Here is a 7,202-nt window from a genome sequence, read left to right as displayed (position 1 = left end):
GAGATTAATCCTTTGTCAGTTGCTTCATTTGCAAATATTTTCTCCCATTCTGAGGGTTGTCTTTTGGTCTTGTTTGTGATTTCCTTTGCTGTGTAAAAGCTTTGCAGTTTCGTTACGTCCCATTTGTTTATTTTTCTTTTTACTTCCATTTCTCTAGGAGGTGGGTCAAAAAGGATCTTGCTGTGTCATTGAGGACGATGTTGGCTGTGGGTTTGTCATATATGGCCTTAAGTATGTTGAGGAAAGTTCCCTCTATGCCTACTTTCTGCAGGGTTTTTATCATAAATGGGTGTTGAATTTCATCGAAAGCTTTCCCTGCATCTATTGAGATGACCATTTGGTTTTTCTCCTTCAAATTTGATGAGTCTGGCTAATGGTTTATCAATTTTGTTTATCTTTTCAAAGATCAGCTTTATTGATCTTTGCTGTTGTTTCCTTCTTTTCTTTTTCATTTATTTCTGATCTGATCCTTACGATTTCTTTCCTTCTGCTAACTGTGGGGTTTTTTGTTCTTCTTTCTCTATCCTGTATGGGACTCTCTGTGCTTCCTGAACTTGGTTAACTATTTCCTTTCCCATATTAGGGAAGTTTTCAACTATAATCTCTTCAAATATTTTCTCAGTCCCTTTCTTTCTTTCTTCTTCTTCTGGAACCCCTATAATTCGAATGTTGGTGCGTTTCATGTTGTCCCAGAGGTCTCTGAGACTGTCCTCAGTTCTTTTCATTCATTTTTCTTTATTCTGCTCTGCATTAGTTATTTCCACTATTTTATCTTCCAGGTCACTTATCCGTTCTTCTGCCTCAGTTATTCTGCTATTGATCCCATCTAGAATATTTTCAATTTCATTTATTGTGTTGTTCATTGTTGCTTGTTTCATCTTTAGTTCTTCTAGGTCCTTGTTAAATGTTTCTTGCATTTTCTCTATTCTATTTCCAAGATTTTGGATCATCTTTACTATCATTATTCTGAATTCTTTTTCAGGTAGACTGCTTATTTCCTCTTCATTTGTTGCCCTTCTTGCGCTGTCACATTTCAATCCTTACGATGCAGCCAGATCATATTCCTTCCCTACTTACAACACAGAACTGGTTTTCCACAGCGCTAAAAATAAAATCCAAACTCCTTAATGTGGCCTGCCGGGTCTTGTATGATCTGGCCTCTGCTAGCCCCTAAAATCTCCTACCACTCCCCCACTGCTGTCCCCAGTCTGCCCACAACGCCTGAGCCCCAGTTCCCTTCTTTCTGTCCCAGCAATATATGTGCTCTCCCCTTCTCGGTGCGCTTGTACTTGCCGTCCCCCACCCCCTGAAATGCACAATGCCTGCCTTCTTCTCGTCACTTAGATCTCACCTCCTTGGAGAGGCCTTCCCGCTCTACCCAAGCTGAAACACCCCCTCCAATCCCAGAGCTCCATTTCATTTTGTTCACTGCAGTTACTGCAAGCAGGAATGACAGCGTTGGTGCTAGTTTATTGCCCGAGCTGAACCTTCCAGTGACAAGCTCCGTGAGGGTAGGGTATTTGTATTCCCTGGCACTTAGAACTGTGGCTGACATGTAGTAGGTGATTGTTGGGCATTTTTAATATAAAAAATTTTTAAATATATATTGGATACCTTTCCATATTTTTATCATTTTTGTAACGGCTGCATATTTTCCCACTGTGAAATGTACTACCGTTTGCTCCCTTGAACATCGAATTACCGTAACAACTCAGCATCACATGAGTTATGCGAATGGACCTTGGAATCAGACAGACTTGGGTTCAAACCCTGGATTTACTACTTACTAACTATGCAATTTCATACCAGTTCTTAATTTTTCTGTGTGTAATCCAGTTTCTTATCTGAAATAATACTATCTGCCTCACAGAGTTGTAGTGAGGATTAAATGACAGGATGTAAGGGGCTCGGGATCGTGCCATGCTCCCAGGAAATGGAAGTGAAATTGCTCTATTTCGCTTTCGCCTGAAGTGGCAAAGGCCCTCCCTAGTGCTTTCCCCTCCCTGGCAATCCTTCGCAAGAAAGACATAACCCAGCCCAAAGAGACTAACTGAAGCTCTCCCTTCTTTTTCATGTGACCCTCCCTTTGTACAGACTCTGATGGAATCTGGAGCCCTGCACTCTGTCTGTGAGCAGCAGCACATGCCCAGTGAAGAGGATGGGGCTAAGGATGCACCCAAGCGCATTAGGTGAATAAACGGCAAAACGGAGACTGAGAAATACCTTCTGCTCCTCCTGCCAGAATTAGAGGACTGGGGAATTCCTGGGACCCCGGGAAATTGTGAAATAAAATGAGAGGAACTGGTTTGATTGAAATTTTCCTATGATAAAGTCAGCTACACTCCAGGCACCACTGTGACTTGTGCCCCTGGTGTTTGGAACCTTGTTCTTAAATCAGGAGAAAGGTGACGCAGCAGCGGACTAGCTTACTTATCAGGAAGAAAAGCGGCATGTTCTCTGGACTCTGAAAATTTATGTTCTTGGCTTTTGCCCATAATCAAAAAGTACTGACAAGCTGACACCAAAATAGGAGATCACTGTTGTAGACCTTACAGAATTAAACATCATTACCTTATCTTGACAGATTAACTAGAATTACACAACCAATAAGGCTTTCTGTGATACCACCCAAATTCAGGAAGTTGTGGGGATCATTAGTGTTGCTTTCTTCTACATGAACACCCTTCTGTGAGCCTGGCCTTTCCTCCCATCAGCTGGCACAACTCTGTTGAACAACCTACACAAAGCACCACCATGTGGGAATGGCTACAAACCCTGGCAATCCTGCAGCAACCTGGACATTTTCCATCCATAAAATAAGAATTTGGACTTTGAACGAGCCATTTCTTTTTATGTTTTTTCTCTTCCTCTTCCAATGATGAATGTAGTAAGTCTCTAGCTAAAGGCATGTTGAATCTTTTGCAAGCCCCGCCCACCCATCTCTCTCGCTGATATTCTAAATATATGTCTTGTGTCCAGATGGGAGGAGGGATGAGAGGGATAGGGACAAAGAAATATTTATTTGATTTACATCTTATCTTGCAGTAAACTGACGCTGCTGGAAAATGAAATTTGACACCTTAGATTTTTCTTAAGCAGAATCTTATAAAAACAGAAACAATAAGTCTATTTTATATGTGGTAATACTTTTGACAGAAGGTTAACTCCAGATAACAAAAGCTGAATAAATTAGGCTTCCTGTCATGTAACCCAGATGTGGTAGGCTCTCCCCTTTTTGACATGAAAGGCATCCTTGCCAACCTAGCGCAGCACCAGGGGACTCGGTTTGATTGTCTCTTGCACCTGAGCGCTTGTTTGTGATGTCTTCTCCTGCAGGTAACCAGTAGAGGCACCCCCTAATAATCCAACTGTCAGGGGGATACCTTTCCAGCACCATCTTCTTCTGAGCAATATCAACCAAACTATACCATTTGCAGACCCATGACATCCCTTCCCTCCAACCTCAGCACAGCGCACACCAGATTACAAGGCGAGAATACAAAATTCTTTACTGAAGAGGGAGAGAAAGAGAGAGTAAATGGAAGTCGTGGTCTTTTGTAACCTAATCACAGAGACTCCAGTCACTTTTGCCATATACTGTTCATGAGAAGTGAGTCACTGGGAATTCCCTGGCAGTCCAGTAGGATGCCGGGCTTTCACTGCTGAGGACACGGGTTCGATCCTTAGTCAGGGAACTAAGATCCTGCATGCCACGTGGTGCAGCCAAAAAAAGAAAAAAAAGAAAAAAAAGAATGTGGGGATCCATGGAGCCATTTTAGAGACTGTCTGCTACATGTGATACTCAGTGAAGGCGCTACTGAAACCCAGGGAGAGAGGGATGATCTCTTCAATATATGGTTCTGGGTTAATTGCATATCCATATGGAAAATTAACCATGACCCTCGAATTGTATACAAAAATTAACTTGAGATAGGTGGTAGACCTAAATGTAAGAGGCAAAACAATAAAACTTCTAAAATAAAGTATCAGAAAATGCCTCCATGACCTTGGGGTAGGCAAAAATTTCTTAGAGCATAAAGAGTACTAACTACAGATGAAAAGATTGATAAAGTGGACTTCATTACAATTACGAACTTATTAATGAGTTTAATTAAAATATAAAAAAATAATATATTAGCTTAATTAGCACTAGCTACTAAAACAAACAATGCAACAACGGTTTATTTCTCACTCACATTACAGTCGGATGTGGATTAATTCTCTTCCAGGCAGTGACTCAAGGACTCAGAGTGCTTCCATCTGGTGGCTTCAAGGTCACACCAGTGTTATCCAGACAGCAAACAGGGGCAAGAGTTTGGAAAAGGCAAACTGGATACTCACCCATCTAGGTGCACAGGTGACACATGTCATTTCCACTCAAACTCCATAGACTAGAACTAGTCCATGGCCAATCCAGCTGCAAAGGGATGCTGAGAAGTGTAGGGTAGCTCGGGGCTGTCCATGAGTACTGACAGGCTCTGCCAAGAAGATGAAACGGAAAACAAACTACTGATCACTTTGGATACTGTTACTACTTTAAGTTGAAAGAATTTTGAAACGGACACAGAAAAATAAATGTGAAGGAAAAAAATGAACTACTACCCAAATGAAAACATTTAGACATTCAGGTCATCTCCTGCTCATCCGGATTTGTAAAGATCCTTTTTCTGCCATCCTGACCACTGAGACCACTCGAAGGATTTACATTGGACAGAGCAGAAAGGTACTGGCAAGAAAGAGATGAATAAATCTTGAAGATGAGAGGAAAGAACAAGACCAGAGTAGGCAGCACAGGCTAGGTTTGGGGAAGGTTTTGGAGAGGTTGAGAAAGAAAAATGAGAGAGTTTGGGGCACCTGTACTGGGGGTAAGCAATTGAGAGAGAAAGACAGGGAGGAAGAAGTTTTAGAAAGAACTTCATGAAGGTGTGGCGTACACTGAGATTGGAATGGGGACCTTTGGATCCTTCTGAGACAACATCTATAATGCTAATTACATTGGTTTTTACATCTTTTTCTTGATGTTCAGAATCTTCTTTCTTTGACTGTGACTTTGTGCCCAGACTGGTCAATAGGTAGATGAACTTCATAAAGGTTATGTAAATTTCTTTAGAAAATTCTGACAAACACTTGCATGAAGTGCCTACTTTCAAGAGGTGATAGCAAAGTAGATGTTGTGTGGAATGACGGCATCTGCTTCCTTGTGGCTATAAGAGCATTACGAACCACGAACGGGACTCTTACGCCCAGGAACTTAGACCCCCACTGGATGTCCTCCCACTGATACCAGCAACTGATGTTTCAAATGGTAATTTTAACGTCAAAATGAGAACAGCCAGGGCACTTCTACTGGGAGGTTAATGAACAATGAGAAAGGCGATAGAAGCAACTTGATGTGTAAGAAAGAGCAGTATCTTTGGAGTCAGGCAAGCCTGAATTTTCATCTGGGTTTATTAGTTCAGCTATATGACATTGGACCAAGTATTCAAGATTTCTGAGTGCCAATTTCCTCCTCGGTAAGATGGTAGGAAGGGCATTACCTCACAGTGTTAGGGCAGGGGTGTTAAAGATCATACGTATGAAGGACTCAGCACGAGGCTTGGTGAAGAGCAAGTGTTTAATATACATGAGAGCCCTTTGCCTTCCACCTCCACTTTCTGGATGCCAAAGTTCAGGGAACGAGATGAGTAAGGCTTTGCGTAAGAGATGGATGATAGGGAGAATGTTCCCGGGACAAGAACAGTACAAGGAAAGAACTGAAGGTGAGGAATGATCATGGCATTTGCTGAAAAGAGCAGAGACTTTGTGAGGGAAACTACAGAAGACAAGAGTTGCACAGGGCTTTCCAGACTGCCAGGCCCTTCACGGACTGGCCCTATGACCTCTCCATCTTCACCTTATACCATACCCTAGTCTCTGAATTTCACCGAGAGCAGCCCTCTCTCAGTTCCTTGAATATTCTGTGCTTTCTCTCACACCTCTCTCCCACGGGGCGTCTGCCGATGCTGTTGCCTCTGTCTGGAATGCTTCCCCCATCTCTGCATCCTTTACTGTTCATTCCTATTCATCCTTTATATGTTAACTCAAATGTCAGGCAAGCCTTCCTTGAAAATCTCAACTAAGTCAGACCTGCTCTGAAAATAATCTGTAACTTTCCCTTCTATCACTAATCACGGTTTAGAATCATCTATTACTTTGGGTAATTCTTTATTTGATGTATATACCCCCCCTCAGTGGGCCATCATCGTATCCCTAACATCTAGGGCATAGAAAGCCCTCCATAAATGCCTTTTCAATGGATGAATGAATGAGTACATGTCTTCTGATGGGATTAAAAGTCAATCTTGTCATTCAAAGGTCTCTCCAATAGGCTCTCTGGCGAAGCAATGACAGATTGGTCTGGACTACCCATAAATGTCCCAAATCTCCAGCCCGGAGGCAGTGCCCCATTGCAATCTTCTTTGCAGGCTGAGAGTTGATGGATAGCTCTCTAGTAATCCCTATTGTATCACCTAGCTGTGTGTGCTATCTGTGAAACTGGTCTCAAAAACTGAAAGTTAATTTAGACTCACTCCCTAAATGCTATACCAAATGCTTTATATAAAGGAATCAAAACCTCTGCTTAAACGCTTGCTTTCTGAGCAAGGGCTCTCTCTGCTGACATAAGCCAATAAGAATGGCAATGTGGAGGTAAAGCCAGAAGCACCAACTTCAACTCTTTTGCTACTTTCCAACTTGTAAATGATTGGTTTGGAGTCTTATTCTGTGGATCCCACAGGGAAGGCCTAGAATCAGTTTACAGAATGACAGAAGGTTGTAATTCACATAAGAAACAATTTATCAGAACTGCTTCAAGATGAAATGGTTGGCTACTGTATAGCACAGGGAACTATATTCAATATCCTGTGATAAACCATAATGGAAAAGAACATGAAAGAGATTATATATATATGTATAACTAATTTCTGCCATAGAGCAGAAATTAACACATTGTAAATCAATTATACTTCAATAAAATAAAATTTTTGTAAAAAAAGATTGAATGGTTGGGACTGGAAAGCAATGAGTTCTCTGTCACTGGAGGCATTCAAGGAAAGACTGAATAACCCCTTTACAAAATTACTGCATATCAGACGGGGAGGAAAAAGAGAAGAGCCCTGAGATTCTTCCCAACACTGACACTGGGAGATTCTGCAATGGGTGTT

At 41.7% G+C, this 7,202-nt stretch overlaps 1 pseudogene; it reads right to left on the bottom strand.

Moving 5' to 3' along the window:
• Positions 1-2,654: 2,654 nt before the first annotated feature.
• LOC112404084 (40S ribosomal protein S27-like pseudogene) lies at positions 2,655-2,909 on the bottom strand (annotated as a pseudogene).
• Positions 2,910-7,202: the final 4,293 nt, after the last annotated feature.

The sequence above is a fragment of the Neophocaena asiaeorientalis genome, unplaced genomic scaffold, assembly GCF_003031525.2.
Source record: "Neophocaena asiaeorientalis asiaeorientalis breed wild unplaced genomic scaffold, Neophocaena_asiaeorientalis_V1.1 scaffold961, whole genome shotgun sequence".
Classification (NCBI taxonomy): Eukaryota; Metazoa; Chordata; class Mammalia; order Artiodactyla; family Phocoenidae; genus Neophocaena; species Neophocaena asiaeorientalis.
This window is presented reverse-complemented; position numbering and strand designations above follow the sequence as displayed.